The following is a 17,912-nucleotide window of genomic DNA, read 5'->3' on the forward strand; positions in this document are numbered from 1 at the left end:
TTGCTGTGACCTCTGGTTCCTGGGGAAACTGCCCCGCTGTGGGACAGTAGGTAGTGTCACAGGTCATTGTGACTCTTGTGGAGCAGGCAAAATGGTGTGACAAGTTTGCTTTTTCAAAAGTAATATGCATGCTCCATCATCTGAAGCAGAGTCAATCTTGCCCACTGGCCAGCAGCTACTGTGACATTCCCTGCATCAGGGTGGGGGCTGAGCATGCATGACTACCTGTGCCTGGCTACCCATACGTTGGGTGGGACATGTGTGTTCCTGGGCAAGGAGACCTCAAGCATGGTTCTTCTGGCTTCTACAGCATGGTCACAGCCCCTGCCCCAGCATCCCCAAAACCAGCCTGGGTTTGGTCATAGCCTTGGGCTGGCACTGAACTTGCTTTTCAGGATCGTGTCCTGTGGTTACTGGGAAGCAGCCTCCTTGGAGGTTGTTTGCCCCTCTTCTCTCTGGAGTGTGTGCCTTGTGGTGGAGGGTACACTGACAGGGGTGCAGCAGCAGGGCCTCTGCTCCTGAGAGAGTACGATGTGTCCCGGGGTGGTGACAGTGGTACATCATTTCAGAAACACAAACAAAAGAGAAAAACTGTATGCTGAATCTTCACTGACACAGCCTCTCCTCACTGAGTCACTAGCTGAGAAAATCCATGGGCTCAGAAAACACTCCAATATGTCAGCCTCATAGGATTGGACTAAATGTCCTTCTACCTAGGACCTGGCTTCCTACTGCCCACAGGGACTGTCACCAGGCACAGCCAAAGGAGAGCAGCCAAGGCATGACATGTACCTTGCTGGTTGTTTTTTGGACAATCTCCTTGCCAGGGAAACCTCATGTGGGTTGGCCCTGCTGCGAGTGAGGTGACGGACCATGCAGCAGCTGGGTCCTCGTGGCACATTTCCTATCAGAACAATGGGAATAGTGCCTGGATATGCTTAACTGCAGCCCATGGTCATGCTGACAGACTTGGCTTCACTGAAGCAAACAATGTGAGAGCAGCACTAGCCAGGGCAACAGCAGCACTAGCCAGGGCAACAGCCTCACAAGCCAGAGCAATGGCAGCACTAGCCAGGGGTATAGCAGCACTAGCCAGGGCAAAGGCAGCACTAGCCAGAGCAATGGCATAGGGGCATCTTCACTAGGGGAGGATAGGTTCTAAAAATTAAGTAAAATAAGAAAAACCTAAAAAATAAAAATTATGTTGAATGGGTTGATTCCTCAGTTTTTACTGCATTTAGGAGAAACAGGAAATCCATATGCTTTCACAACTTGTCTGTACTGTTTTCTAACTTGGAAACAAGCACATTTCCAGCATTAGCCCTTTTTTCTCGGTATGGCTGATGAGAAACAATGGACCAAACTATCTTTTCTAAGTCAATATTATAGTGGTGCACTGTGCTCTAAATTGCAGGTATTTGTGCTAACTGGAAGGAGCCCCACAGTGTGGCTTTCAGCCTTTTCAATGGTTGCTGAACCAGACCTCTGGAAAACAAAGTTGACACATAGAGCAGCTTGTGCAACCAAGAGCTGCCAGCACTTTGGGAATTGCAATGAGTTCTTGTCTTTTCTGGACAAGCATAAGCACTGTCATTTTATAGACTTCTAAAGCCTACAAAATAAAAACACACCTGCACTGAATCAATGTGATGAAATACTGGAAAAGAGATGTGAAAACAGCTCAAGAATGGTATTTGCCTTTTGACAGCTACACAATTGCTGCAGACAAAGCCATGAAAGCTTGTCTGCAGAAAACATCCGAAGTAGAATAAAACCTGCACCTAAGGCATTTGCCAAATTCTTCCTGAGCAGTTAATTTGTGTAAAAATATAACAGCTTATAATAGTTTCAAGGACAATTAGGTTTAGAAACAAGGACAATTAGATAAGGACTGATTTACTCAGAACATGCAGGTTGGACAAATTGTAGCTGCCTATTGTCTGCCTTAACTCATGTATGCAATTGTCTAAGATCTTCCAGAGATTTTAGAGACAAACTCTGCAACAATTTTCTTTCTTGAGGTGGTTACACATACTTCCAGAAAGATTATTTCTCACAGCTAACACATACACGTTGCCCTGACAGTTGTGAGGGATTTCATTGAAAAGATGCATCAAATCTACACACTACTGGTGTTGGTGAAAATGCCTGCTTTCACCCAGGTAAATGCTGACAAATACTATATATTTACTACAAATACTATATATATACTACAGATTTACTATATAACAGCAACTACCAAAGACAGTTTATTTTTATTAATCATCCTCAAAATGAAAGGAAGCTTAATGCTTAATGCTTAGTTAATGATCAACAGATGTGGGATTTTTCTGCTAAAGTGCAAAAATAATTAGCAAACACTGACATTTCTATGTTGTGTTTTTTTAAAAAAATTACATAGTACATGAGACATATGGTCTTAGTACTTCCTAAAAATAATGTAACTTTGTTCTTTTCCACCTAGGTAATTAAAAATACAGGCCCTTATCTCAGGAACTCAGTACACAGCTTCCCAATTGAGTTCCTCAGATTTCTAATTAACTCATCTTTCCCAAATGCCATTCCTGCATGCTGTGATATACTTGCTTAGCTTTCTGGAGTCATTCTGTTGATTGCAGTTGGACTTCTCTTGGTAATACAACACACAGGTAAACAGTGGCTGGACTTGATCCCTTTGCATAAAAGCAGGTATCAAAGAGAGGATATTATTATTATTATTATTATTATTATTATTATTATTATTATTATTATTATTATTATTATTATTATTATCTCCTTTGTCTGTACAGTTTACAATCTTTTTACTAGATGACTGCTTGGTCAACATCTTCAGATGCAGAAATCCTACCTTACCTGTAGTGGTTAACATAAGTAAGATCAGTCAACCCTGAATCTTCACTTCCTAAAGGAATATTTTGCACTCAATGCCTCTAAGAATACAGACTTGCTCAATAACATGAAACAGGTAATGAATCATTTATCAGCTCAAGACCAAACAGACAGGTAAAAAATCCACCTACAGATCTACTTTGTATTGCTAGAAACTTTTACATTTTAATCCTTCTAAAGAGGATTAGAAGATTTTTCTCTAGAAGAAAATTACTTTCAGTGTTATACAAATTTAAAAAATGGAAACTATTTAATGCAATTTCAGTGAAACTGCTAAGAGATGATTTTATAACACAGACACGAGTACCATATATTTGTCCAAACTTCTACTGTCTCTACTGACAATGCAAGTGAAATGGAAATGTAACAATGGCTACTACTTTTTTATTACTATCCAGTTCAGATACCGTACTATATAAATTCAGAAACCTTTGGATTTGGAAAGCACACGGATTGAATGAAAAGACTTAAAGCATCAGTTCCTACAGACTTTTTGATTCAAGTAAGAAAAAGTTTTATCTATATTGGTTGAAGACAGTCTTCTGTGTGTGAGCTGAATACCTCAGATTAGCACCATCTTCCTGAGCCTGCAGACCACCCAGCTGAGGCCCTCTGTGGCTAATGAAGAGCTTTCATTATAAGCTGCAAGGGGGAATTGATAAATGACTGATTAGTGTCACTGACACCATTCAGGACTATTTGGGCAACTGCAAAACTTAGAAGAATCATAACCTCATTGTTTTTCCTTTGGTTGCTAGAGGAAGCTCAGGAATAATGCCATTGTAACAATGACCCTGAGCTTCCTCCAAGAATACAGGGGGTAACAAGATGTGTGGTAGCAAATTGTTCCTCCTACATATTGGAGTCTGGTGAAGCTTTTCAAGCTTTTTAAAAAAATAACTAATAAATAGTAGTTAGACATGCCTGATATACAATCACTTCTCTTCTTAAGAGCCTTTTTCTCATATGAACAGCTAACAGAAACGTTCATGCCATTTTCTTTCAGGGCTCTAAGTGACAAGACAAATTATTCATACTAAGAGAGAGAGTCCAGGATTTTACCTCCTGGGATGAAAGGATGCAGAGATGACACTTTCAGAGATTGGAAACACACACTAAATTGTTGCTGGCACTGACATGCTTGTGACTCTGACCAAGTTAATATTATCACAGTCTGTGCTCTGTGCATGAGCTCAAATGGTAATTAGAAAGCAAGTAGTTCATGATCCTATGGTTGTGCCAAATATGGTGATAGATCAATATTATATCATTGTATGGAATGAGGCTCTATCTATAAAAAGGCTGCCTGTTACACAGGAAACCAGTGCTGAGAAATTCCTGCTGGCAGGACTCCTCTCTCATCTTCATTCTTTTCCTGACAACAAACCCAATTTGCTTGCATGTAGAGTGTGATGATGGCAAGTTTCCTGATAAAAAGAGTAAAAAAAAATGGATTGGGAATTATACCGACCAGCTATTTTCTTTCCCTACCCATACACGCAAGAGCCCCTAGTTGGGTCTCCATGGCTCCAAAAAACTGAGAGGTTCTTAGTTTTCAATATTTTTTCCAAATGGTATTTACAAAGCCAGCAATCCATTAAACTCAAATAAATTGCACAGAGTTTTTGTTAGCTGTGTTGGTGGAGTAATCTTCTAGGACAGAGCAAAATGAAAGGTGAGGACTCTGGCAGGGGACATTCAATAGGACTACAGTTTTTCGGGAGGCTTCAGCAGTAACTGCTTTAAGTTCTCTTATTTCCCATCATTGTACTTGGAAATGTAGACAAGCCTGAACTTCTCCACAGGATTAGAGAACATTTATAGAGAGTTCTAAAGGGGAAAAAAAGGAGGAGAAGCTCCCACTGCATTCCTGTGATAAAAGACAAGACCTTACACAATTATGGCCACTTGACTTATTAAGGCACTGACTTTTTAATGCCAAATCTGATTAGAAAATATATACAAAGATACTAAGAGGTAGATGTATTTCCCATGCTGATTTTAAGAACAGGAAAAAAGATGGCCAAATATTTAGTCCTGAACAGAAAAGAGAAAGAAAATAATATTGTGGAAAGCGGTAGTGAGGTAGGTGCTACAGTCAGGGAGATAAGACTCAGCATAACCTGGTTGAGCTGACTGATAACTGAGATATTTTGATGACTGCTGGTCATGCTTAGACAACAAAATGGAAGAATTTGATCAGCTGTTGCAATATGTGAAGCTGGATAGCAGAAATAGGGTTGGCCAACAGCCATGCCCAAAACCAAGCACTAAAGAGCACAAGTTGTTTTGAAAGATGGAAACAACTGGGAAAGTGAATTAGTGTTATACGTGAGGAATGGGTTAAACTGTAAAAGAAAGAATAGCAAATATAGTGGAATCTATTTCAGTTAAGATCACTTGGGGGAAGAACTGTAAGATAAATTTTACTGCACTAAGGGGGCCTCTTTTAGACGTCCAGTGTTGGATTCATGTATGGATAGAGATTTATTTGATATGACAGAGACAAGTTCTGTGAGGGATTGTATCATGATGGGAGCATTTAACTACCAAGTTTTGATCATTAGCCATGATAACTTTGAGATTAATAAAGTTCTATGAGTAATTTAGTTCGTAAAACAACTACCTTAGCTTGAACATAAAGATAATGTAAGAGTATCAAGAGACTTTTATGAGTATGTGGCAGGTGACTCACAGGATGCATCCCAATACTTGTTGCAAAATATCACAACTTCTGGTGTTCCATCCACAGTCATGTAATAGTTATTTATAGTGCCTTGTCCAGAAAAACATATGGAGATTGGGGACTACTAATGGATGCAGGCCTAATCACCATGTGGGCAAAAAATCCCAAGAAATGTCATGACAACAAATTGCAGACAGCTACAGCAAAGTTAGATGAACAACTGAGAAAAACGGGTAAGCTGAAATTATATATGACAAGAGATAAGAATACTTCTTTACAATGAAGCAGGTATGGGAGGTGGTATAGCTTGTAAGCCACAGGAAGGTAGGTGTCAAAAGTTGTATTTACACTGTTTCACCTCCTGTGGTGGCTCCTGGCCCTGGGATCTAATGATTTTTTTCTTCTGATTTTTCTATTTAAAGTGTCTAAAATAACAAGAAAACTGTGTCACAGTCCACCAGAGCTTTTCTAAAGTGTCTTTGTATCACAGAATGTGTGTTAGGAGCTCTGTGTGTCAGCTGAAGGTCCACACCCAGAGATCACAGCAGTGAAAGAGTTCCTTGCAAACATTTGTGCCACAACCTTGGGGTCAACAGTCATGAAGCCAGGTTGTTTGACAATGTGGGGATATTTAAAAGCCACTTCTCTCACGTGCTGGAGTCTCCTGAAAAAGAACTGTGTAAGTAATGAAGGAACTACTTGTTTACATTGCATCTTCGGAGTTTTTTTGTCAGATCATAGCCATCTAATGCAATTTTGGCTTGGCTTGGCTTGGTAACAAATCTTACAACTGAAAGTGTTTGTTTTTAATGCTGTCACAGAGGAGTGTTACAGCTTTCTAATTTAATGTTAACTTCTCATTGTAGAAACAAACTACAAGAACTTTTGGTCTTCAGCCAAACTGTATCAAACCTTAGCATACTGAGAGGTACTAGATTGAATTAAAGAATAAACCAAATATAAACACAGTGTAGGTTGCAGCAGACAGACTGGAGAGTAGGTGCTGTTATGAATGGCACAGGCTAAACATTGCTTGAGATTTATACAGCTGATGTTTCACCACAAATTATGGATCCAAGTAGCAAGGCTATTTTAAACATGGCTTTGGTAAAGAGAAAGAAGAGCTGAAAATAACCTTACCTTCTGAGACAATGACTCAATTCAGTTTAAATAAAATGAGAATTTGAATAAAAATTATCCTGAAACTGAGTTTAAAAAATAAGTATTTCAGAGGGACAAACTTTGATAAGCTACTGGAACTAGCTAAAAAAGGCAAGTAAACTAGACTGAAGAGGTCCATACATAATTGTGGAAGATGCCTTGAATTTCTTTCAGATAAAGACATACATTTTCTGAAGTATCTTGACAAGATAAATGAAATTCTAGGGGTACTTTCAGTTCTGTCTGAATGAGTAACAAACTATTTCCTTCTACCTTCATTATCTTTCCCCCAAGAAAGCCTTGGAAAAAGGAAATAAGATGTGAGCAGTGACCTTAGAAATTACAGGGAAAAGGACTAGTTGGCAAAGACACGTTTTGGAGGTTGGATAATACAGGTCTGAAAGACAGGCTGCCAAAAGTCAAGCTGTCATAAACCTTTCAAGAGAAACTGAAATGAAAAATAACCTTTAATTAGGTTAACAAAGAAAGAAGAAGAAAAGCAGATACAGAGTGAGAGTGGGCTGGGACCTAATACTTTGCCTCATTTTTCAATCAGAAAGATGATAGAGAACAGGAGGACAATGCCCTGAGAGCTGGGCATGAGCATTCAGAAATGGGAACTCCTGCCTCCAAACCCATAGGAAACCTAGAATTATCATAATGTGCTCACACTGGAGAAATGTGCCTTCCAGCACCAAATACTGAGATAACCAACACATCGAACTGCAAAGCTGGCAGTCAGAATTTTAAAATAGAACTATTGTTAAGATATTGGAGAACAGCACACATGCTCCCTAGTTTTTAGAAAAAAAACCAAACCAAAACAAAATTGAGTATCAAAAAGTAATTTGAGCAAATACTCACCCATAAGTTTGACCTTAGTTCTTTGACTAATTATTGAAGAAAAAATAATTAAAGAAATGGAAATAACTGCAAAATGGAGTGATATTCGCGTGGTTATATCTGACATCTAGGAAACAATGACTTTATAAAAAAAAGCAAAGTAACATGCTCTTCAGAAAGTATTTGATACTGTGCCATACTGAAACATTTATTAACCTGGAGAATGCAGAGATTAGCAGGAGAATTTCAGGTTCTTATGGTACTTTTTCACGGGGAGCTGGCATTTTTTGTTTGAAGGGGAAGTAATGAACTGTTGTGAGGATACATTGGGCTCCTCAAGGATCAGCCTGGGTGCTAATCATTTAGCATTTTCGTTAGGAGCTTTGGCAAGACTAGAGGTTTGGTAGTAAAATCCACTGATGGGAGACACTACCAATACAGAAGAGTATTGAGACAAATGCTAAAGAAAAGAAAACGTGAGTATGTTGATCAGCCCTTGGAGGACCATGAGTCACCAGTAAAATGCACTCATGAAAAAGGTAAACATGAGCACTGGCAGTAGCAGGGAAAAATTTTTTCAGCATAATGTAAGCAATAGAGCCATGTGGTGCCAGTGGTTTCTGATCTTTAGAGGAGAGATATTTGGATCAACCAGATAGTCAGAGCAAGATTATTTTAAGATGCAATGGGGTAGTTCAGGAAAGGTATTGCACGATGTTGTAACTGCCCATGATAAGGGGTAGGTCTTCTCCAGACTTGTGTTCTTATGGAGAGGCTGAGAGATAAGCATCTTTGAAACTACTGAAGAAGGATATAAGGGAATAGCAGCCAAAGAATTAGGAGCTAGATGGAACCACAGAAATGTAGGATCAAAAATATCGTTGTCTATATCAAAGCAAGAAGAAAATCTAGCAGAATAAATGGGGGTAAGAGGCAAAGAATGAGCTCAATATTGGGCTCTGTCACTGTGGTCATTACAGAAATCTTCTGTTAAAGGTTTGAAAATGTGATAGCAAAGAAAGAAGAGAAGCATAAAGCTATTTTCTTTTTTTCCCAGTCTTCATGCAAGCTGTCCTGACTTCATTGCCAAACATCAAACAACTACAACAACCTTGTTTTGTACTTGGGAAGTGCATGCCTCCAGCTTGTTTCTGACACTACTGCAATTGCAAGCAAAGCTAAACATTCTGGTGAGTGGGGAAGTCTGGGAATGCAGCAGTCACCGTGTTCAGGATAAACATGGCAATGTTCTGCAGGCTACCGAGGTGGAAGCAAAGTGCATAAGCAAGAGGTATTAATACAAAAAGAGAATTTCTACAACTAAGTCTATAGTAGACTCCATAATAAATACCACTGCTTCAGTCTTTTTCTCCTGAAAATGAATGGTAAGTACTGCTTGCAAAAAAAGGAGGTGAAAACCTCTAAAAAACCATGTAGTATTGCCTAGAAAACAAATCTGCACACCTTATGGTGCTGGTGCACTGAAGAATTTTAATTTTACTCTGTATAAGCACAAGAGAATGGATCCCAGAGAGGGGGAAGAGCTATTTAACTGGAAGGGCAGTCTTGGCACCTGAACAGACAGTTATAAACCATCCAGGAATACATTTAGACTGCAAAGTAGAAGGCAGTTTTGAATTGTCAGGGGAGAGGTTCTGGCACGAACTCAGTAGCTGTAGCCAGGCTGAAAAGTTTTAAGTTGTCCAAGTTGAATCTGTTAAATAGTTATTAAACATTGAGTTTGTGATCAGTTAAAATTATTAGGGTTATTAATTATTGATATTAATTAAAATTACAAAAAAAAAATTAGGTTGCGTTTCTCTGTGAGGGTAAATCCAGCTATTTTGGGCCATTAAGATAACTGAAAGAACTTAAAGTTCTTACATGATGTATCTTCAAACATCAGACACCTGAGATGTCACTTTTCTCAGCTAGACACAAGGACAATGCGAACATCACCCACTTGAGCCTTAGGACAGCAGCAGCACTGAAGGTAAACTCCACGCTGGAGCGCTCCGGCCATTTTGCTGAAAAGCTTCAGATTTATTTTCCTTTGACCATAAATTCAGCAAAACTCTACCTGGATCAACCCTGACCTCTGCTGTAGTCAGCAAAGCCTCCTGCTGACTGAGCTTACAAGCAGCAAGGCTTCACCTCACTGATACCCAACTCCATCCCCACTACCGGAGCCCTTCACTGCAGGGGTTTGTCTGCATCTCACCTGCTATGTGCCATGGAGCACAGCAATAGCATATTAGTTTGTAATTAAAGAATCAGCCCCCACAGACAACTGCTTCAGAGAAACAACTGGTATGATGTCCTGGTCATGTTCACATTTTTGATTTACAGAATCCCATAGAATCCCAGAATGGTGGAGGTTGGAAGGGACCTAGTCCCTTCTAGTCCAACCCCCATGCCAGAGCAGGATCACCTAGAGCCACAGGATATCTTCCAGATGGGTTCTGAATTTCTCCAGAGGAAACTCTACAACCTCTGAGCAGCCTGTTTCAGTGCTCTATCACCCTCACAGTAAGGAATTTTTTCTTTATGTTTAGGTTGAACCTGTTGTGCTCCAGTCTGTGTCCATTGACCCTTGTTCTGTCACTGGACACTGCTGAGAATAGTCTGGTCCCATCCTCTTGAAAACCCCACTGTAGGTATTGATAAGCATTGATGAGATCCCTCCTCAGTTGCCTCTTCTTCAGGCTGAACAGCCCCAGGTCCAACCACTTCAGGGTATTTGACAGTCACAACTGGAAATGATTGGAAAATGAGGTAACACACCCATCCAGTACATGAAATAGCAGGGTTCAGGGGTCAACAACTCAGCAAGAGATTGCAAAATAGCCACCAAGAATGCCACCACTTCTTGTCTGACCTCCACTTGGCTGGCTGTGGTACCAAGAAAGGAATGTGAATGATAAAAAGCCTTGTAAGAGCAAATGAAATAAAAGGACAGAAGGAGGGGGAAAGTTTTCTTAAATGTGCTGAGCCTCCCCCCACCTTTGCAGCTGCCATGCTGTGGGTGCAGAAGGCTGACTTGGGGAGCAGCCAAACACCTGCAGCACAAACAGCTGCTGGGCAGACGCCTGCTCTTGGTCACCAGCCAGCTGGAGAAATGTCTCCTACAGGAGCTGAATGAGAGATTCAAGAAGCTGTTTGGCAGTGGGTAAGATAAACAACCACTGGCAAGATTTCTCTCCTGTAGGCTGAGATTGCAGGTTTGTGGTCACTGCTATGTTCTCTGCCAAAGAGTGGCTATGATGCCCAAATTAAAATGCATTGTGATAAGGTAACATGATTTAATGTTGAAATGAAAAGGTTTTTTAATATCTATATTTATAGGCATTCAACCACCTGTTTGCAGTCACAACAGTCACATTTCTCTTTCTCTCACTTGAGCTTAGTGCTCCCCTTGTACTTTAATGGAGAAAAGTAGCCTGTACCCTGCTCCCCATCTCCTCTGAATGACAGGATCCATGTTCAAAATTCAGAGTGGTTTGTGGGATAGGAAAAAAGTGAGCTAGGGTTTGAAGCATATTTATGAAGCAGGCAAGTGGAAGTGGATAACGCAAAGCTAAAGGCCTGCAGAGGGGAGGACCTCAGTAGGAGGAGGAGACTGACAGCTGGGAGGCAGCAACATGGGGCAGTCTCCTCTGAAAAGAGAGAGGTGGAAGCAGAAGGAGGCAGCCTTGTTCTTGAGCTGGAAATGTTAAGGTTTAACAGAGTCATTACAATAATTTAAATCTGATTTCCAAAGCAGTTCAAGCTGATGTTGCAAATGGACTGGCACAGAGGCAAGAGAAGTTCTGAACGGATTATAAAGGCATTGACTTTTGCATAGCTCCTTTCAATGCCCCTGACGTGCATGCATATGTCTTTATGCCTGCACAGCTTGTCATGTGCTATTCTTCACTTATCTCTGCTACAGCTCTTCCTGATCTCCTAACAGCTTTGCTTGGAAGAAAAGAGAAATGGACAATAGGCCTCAAGACCGCTCGGCTGCATTGATTCTTCATTAAAGTTGACATTTGGCAGTGAGACTTTACTGCCTTTCAGGGGCTGATTTTTCATTGAAGCTAACAGCAGCAAAGGTATCAGGGACTGCAATGTCTCTCCCACTGAGCATCTGAGTTTTGGATGGTGGAAGAGTGCCCTAGAGGATGAGACCAGTAACACTGGTGATGTTTTTCTCTTTTGCCTTTTTTCCTGTTAAAGAGAAGATTACGACCTTTTACCCAGGGACAATCCTATGAGAGTGCTGAGCCTCCTAAACTCATTGCTTTTGACGTGCCTGAATTGAGAAAACGTAAAATCTTTGAAAAAATGTGGAAGAAATTTATATTACTTTTGTGACTATCTTATTATAATATGCCTACATTGGCAAGTATATCTCATCTTCCATTCACTATCAAGAATGTCTGATCAATAATGTGTCCTAGTTTGTTCAGTACAACAGTCCTTGCCTTGGTGCTTTGGTAGTCTTGACTCTACTACTGGTTCCTAACTGTAAGGGTTAAATTAGGAATTTCTTTACCTTTCTACAGAATTACATTTCTGTGCCTTTACTTTTTTTAGTCTTGCTGGGTACCTCCAAGATTTGCACTATACAGCAAAGTTTACCAGCGTAGTCGTCAGCAAATCCTTTGTGTGCATGCACATGCAATTTCAAGTCCTGTCTAGTTTTATGGCATCAAGTTGCAATACCTTTTTGAACACTTTTATAAGTCCAGACTGTTCCAGTGCTGCAATGCCTCTGAGGTAAAGTAATCCTTAGTACTTCCAACACAGTAAACTGGTGCTGACTTTCACAACCCAGAAGTCACCAAAAGCAGGTCTCCCTCCATTTAAAATTTCTGGCGTATGCTTTTTAATATGCCACTGCTGATTACTTCTGCCTTAGAAATTAAGATCTTTGCTCAGATATTGAAAGGACTGGAATAATGTAAGGCAAATTGGCAATGCAAGGCAAAGGGAAGAATCTGACAGTCCCACCAAAACCAATCACACTGACATGGGCTGCCAGGAAAGCTGGGTACGTGCAAAGTTGGATTTGAAGCTTGAGGGCTTGCTAGGTGACCTCTGAAACCCCAGAGCTGCATGCTGCCCATCAGCTCATGAAGAAGGATGAACCAGGAGATGTGGTATTTGCAAAGGGAGTAAGAGGACTCTAACCCAGCTGGATCCAGAGATGGAGCAGAAAAAAAACAGAGTAACTGTGATTCCAATAACTGCATTTTCATTAAAAAATGTTCATAGGTCCTGCAGTCCAATGTCCTTTGTCCAATACTCTCTTTATAAATAAATAATGACTGAAAATATGTATAATAGAGTTGTTCTCTGAAGCAATAACTCTTTTGGTGGGCAACAGCAAAAAAGATAAAAAATTCCACAAGCAACTCAAAATGTTCCTGAATGTATCAGACAGCCAGTGTTTCTATAACTACATTGCAAGCAGTTTAAATACAGCAGAAGTATATTTAAGCATTTAAACAAATGTACAGGAAAATATGTCTGCCTTGTGAACAGTCCAATATCTTGTCATTCAGACTGCTTGATTTTTATAAATAAATACGTAGAGGTGACAAAATCTTCATTACCTCAGCCCATCAAAATCACCACTGGCTATAGAAAGTCAGCAATCTTTAGTGCATTATTCCTACCTCTACTATCAGTGCCAACCGTGAATTCATTTCTCAGTTTCACAGGACTTTTTGAATTGGAAAGTGGTACTACAAAGTGACAGGGCTGAGAGAGTCTGACCTATTCCAAACAAGTTTATTGGAAGTAAATCCAATTTACTTCAGAGTTTGTGGCAGTTTCTTTGGAAAACTTAAGTCTGAGGAGGCACCTTCTTCAATCTTCTGTCAAACACCCTAATCATGATGATAAAGACATGGGCATATGGCAAATAGGTTCTGTAACTCTCTCCAAAAGTCCAAGTTCAGACTTCGAAGAAAGGAGAGACTGGAGTTCTTGGTGCAGGGGAAGACTAGGGGCTCCAGAAAAAACACAGGAAAGTGGACCAAGATGCTAGGCAACTTCTGAGACCCCAAAGACAGAGATGATGAAAACAAACTTCCTTAAAACCTGTACAGTAGCAGTCATTCTGGATGGACTCTATCTATTTGGGATTAAAGAAACACCATGTTACAATTTGCCTTTCATTAAGCCCAAGAGAAAAATAAATATTGCAGAGACTGCCTGTAATTCAGGCAGCCAACACTTTGAACTTTTAATTTTGCATGGTTTGAAATATTTTATGATGTTTGTCCTTGAAAACTGGCATTTGACATCTCAGGGTCTCTGAATAAGTTCATCAGGTTCATAAAAATGTTCTAACAGTTTGCTTACAGTACCCAGGCAAGGCAAGTGTGGTCTGTTCAGGAAAAGCACAAATTAAGTCAAAGTCTGTGGAGAGAGCTGCTGGTGAGGTGCTCAGCTGCTCAAGCTACCTTGCTGTTGAGCCTCTCAAAATTGGGGCTTTTTCTTGTTCTGTGCATGTCTGCTGATGCAAGGTCTGACTAATTTGTTTTCATAGTGACAAGACACTCAGTAGTGTTCCTTGTGATTTCCCTCCTCTCCTGTATCTCATGCATCAGCATGTCTTTCATCCTCTTATATTTGTTTTATTGATCATAGATTGCTTCTTCACCTTCTCTCATACCTTTGATGTCTTCTTAATCTTGATTAGGAAACTAATTAGATTAAGGTTATCACTGTTCAGACAGTTATCACATCACATACCATCTGTTGCTTGGGGTATTTTTTCTGTCTGCCAACCCTCTTTCCACACAGCACAATGGACAGGTTTTATACATTGTCTAAAAACCAATACAGATTACATCCAAGATTCAGCATTTTCCAACGTATTTGCCTGAACTGGGGAAGTGGAAAAACCTCTGTCAGAAATATGTGTCACTATTAAATATTTTGGCTACCTGTATCTCAGCTGTGAAGATTAAGACATCCATCAGCTTCCAGCGTGAATGAGTGTCTGCTGATGACTCAGCTAATTTGTGTCTCATGGGTGTCACTCAGCTAAAATGCTGGGATTTAAACTCAGCAAGTCAGGATACTTTCACGTCCCCTCCCTGTACAGGCACATGGGTACCAAGATGGTCCTGTCTGTGAATAACCACCCATTTAATCACAAGATGAGCCCTCACCAGACTGCTGTCCAGATTACAGAAGATGACTGCTCCCATCTTTATGGTGGGAATTCCTCCAGAGATTTCCCAGGAGGAACGCTTGTACCCCATTGAGCATTGCAAGAATACCTTGATTTTAATCCAAAACTGCACTGTAAGACAATGAGAGCAATTGTAATGTGCCCTTATGATGAATTATGCAGGTGGGAGCATTGGCTGCCTGCAGCTTCCCAGCCTCTACAGTTATTGCAGTGAGATCTCCATCCCCCTGAAGGAGCTGATGGGGACGTAAGTGAACAGTTTGCTGTGGTTTTGGTGTGAGTGTACCACCTGTACACTGGTGCGGACTCAAGATGCAAGAGATTGAAGAGGCACTACATTGAACAAATCTAGAGTACAGGAAGGTGGGATAAGAGGTGACATCTGAAAGTCTTCCTAAATTTGGGAAGTGCCTCTGAGTTCTCTACCCCTTCTTCTCAGTCTTCTATTCTGTTCTCTCATTTTTCTGTTTAAAAGTTACCTCTCTAACTTCTCTGCAATGAATTGCCCCACTTCTCAGTAGAAGGAGACAGTGTAATCAAAAAACTCAGAAGAACCTAACAATATAGATCCATGTGCACTAGGTCAGCTGCTTCTCCTGTGTCACTGTTCTCATTCCCATCTCCCCACACTCTGTCCCCAGCAGCAGGCAGCAGAGGAGCACAAGTGTAATGCAGCATTTCCCCAGGGCATTCTGAGTGGACGTGTCTTTATACTTAGTGAGATTTCATTATTTTTTCCTTTGCCAATTAATTTGTCCAGCTGATTCTTGTAAAATCTGACTGTTCACAGTGCCCTGAGGTAAAGTGTTCCACAGCTTTGGTCCATTAGATTTAAAAAAAAAAAAATAATTGAAAAAAAATATATTTTTTTCCCCCCAAAATTCCTGTATTGGAAATTACAGTGAATAATATTCTTTGACTAGACTGGCTCATATACCTCCTACTTTTAGACAGACTCTTCCTCTATCCTTGGTGAATCATGTGTTTGCAAGGATGGAGAGTCCTGGCCTCTTCAGTCTGTCCTGGTAAGGGAGAGGTTCACTACCCCTACTCATCTCTTCTGCCTCTGTCTGAGCATTTTCAGAGCTGCTCCACTGCATCATAATTTCTGTTTCTAAATTCCATGCTGACTGCTCCCAATATTTATGTCAGGTTTTCCAATGTGGCAGCTAATTCAAAATTTCTGCCACTTTGTCCAGTACAGCCATCAACTTACTGTCCTGCAGTTCCTTCCTTCTCCTCAAAACTCTTTGAAAATTGGTATAAAATTAACTATCTCCCAGTCTCTGCTACTAAGGCAATTTTAAGCAAGAGGTTAGACAGTGCTATTGAAATGTCCAGTACTTCATCCTTGAATTCCTTTAAAAGTCTGTATCTGTTCCTGTTAATCCTTTTGATACATTAGCATTAATTTTGCCTTTTTATTCCATGGACTTTACTATCTCCATTTCAGTTTGAAAAAGAGCATCTGATAAGTCTCCTGTACAGATTTCCAGTGTGGGAACCTCCCCAGACTCCTCCATAGTAACTGTGTGTACAGCAGATTTATTTTAGGTTCCTTTCCTAGATTATCCCTATCTTCTCTGAGACTTCCATCAGTGACTTCTCAGAGTCTTTATACTTTGATGATCTGCATGGACTTCTGGCAGATTTCCTCCTTCTGATGTTTTTTTTTCCAGAAGGATTAGTAGTTTTTATGCCTTTTACTAGCTGTTCCTCCAATCTGGGTTTGTTGTTGTTGGGTTTTTTTTGTTCTACCTCATTATGCTTGAATTCAAAGTCAAATTGCCAGGGTTTAAAGTTGTCTTCTTTTTCTCAAGCTCCAGTGTTCACAGATTACAGCTGTAGGCCTGATTCCTAAGGGAACATTTGAAGTTGGAGCCCAGTGCTCCCTTTGCTCTTAAGAGCAGTCATAGTAAAGGTCTACAGACTCAGATGCTGTTGAGTATTTTCATCTCCCAAGATGCACAGAAAAGAAAAATGAGTAAATTTGCTATCCCAAATCCCATTACAGGCAATGCAATATTTTAGTCAAATATTTTAGCATGTTCTATCTCTGCTGATGCAGCAGTCATAAATTCTGTGAGACACTTTACTAAGTGAAATGTTTATCTAAGAGCACATGAGAAACTTCATATTTGCTCCTGCTGGAGAAAAAAAAATCACAGGGTCTTCAAGGGTGGTTTTCTGTCCCTAGAGTGTGGGAAAGCTGGGCATAGCACCCCAGGGTCTGACAGCATTTCACACATGCTGTGTATCAATGTTGTCAGCTCTCACAATTTCACTGTGATTCTCACAACATTTTAAAATAGTTATCTCAATGTGTAAGATTTTGACATTTTCTTAAAAAGAAGTATTGAAAGTACACCAGAAGGGTGGTATGCAGGTAAAATAATTAAAAGTAAATTAAACCCATTCCACCACTTCAGCCTTCTGCTGGAAGCTGCACCAGGGACGATGGATGCAGGAACCCGTGTTCAGCCCGGCTTCTCTCCCACAGCCACAGAGACCTGCGAACTAGATGTTCAACCCAGATGCTCCTCACAAGCAGGAGAGCACTTCTGACACATCATTCCTTCCCCAGGTGGTAGGATCTGGCAGTCACATTGTAAGATCTGCTCTACGTACTACAACTTGTTCCTAAATTCCTGCCCTTGCGTAGAAAGGGAAACCTTCAGGGCACCATGGTTTTGTACCCCAAACCCTGATATTTAAGGTAGGAAACTTTCTGGATCCAGCACAGGCACATTGTCTCAAGACTGCACTTCAGCCCTGCTGTGGAAAAAACAGCCCTGGAGGCATCACATCTTCTAGGGGTGGGCAGACCCTTGTGCATGGCTGTGGTGACCTGTTGGTGCAAGTGTGCTGGTGCCAGCACACACAGGACTGGTTTGCAGGAGAGGAATCAAGTACAGCATTACCAAAGCTTCACTTTCAAATACATGAAATTCACCCATTGTTCTTTTAAAACACACCAGACACGATCAGACTAATTTCAGGCCCCATACATAACACTGTTTCTAAATCCTTTATGTAAGGGGAAATGTTAGAACACATGCCTTTTTCCTCTCTGCAATGTTAACCAGCCTTCTGCTGTCAGACTTCTAATTTGACATATTTAAACACCCTGTTAGGTTAATA

The 17,912-nt window shown here is 40.5% G+C and overlaps 1 protein-coding gene across 2 annotated transcripts in view; it reads right to left on the reverse strand.

The window, feature by feature from the left end:
• Positions 1-17,912, reverse strand: part of LHFPL3 (LHFPL tetraspan subfamily member 3) — a 238,160-nt gene that overhangs the window by 73,980 nt on the left and 146,268 nt on the right. The window lies entirely within an intron of this gene.

Source organism: Apus apus, chromosome 1 (assembly GCF_020740795.1).
Source record: "Apus apus isolate bApuApu2 chromosome 1, bApuApu2.pri.cur, whole genome shotgun sequence".
Taxonomy (NCBI): Eukaryota; Metazoa; Chordata; class Aves; order Apodiformes; family Apodidae; genus Apus; species Apus apus.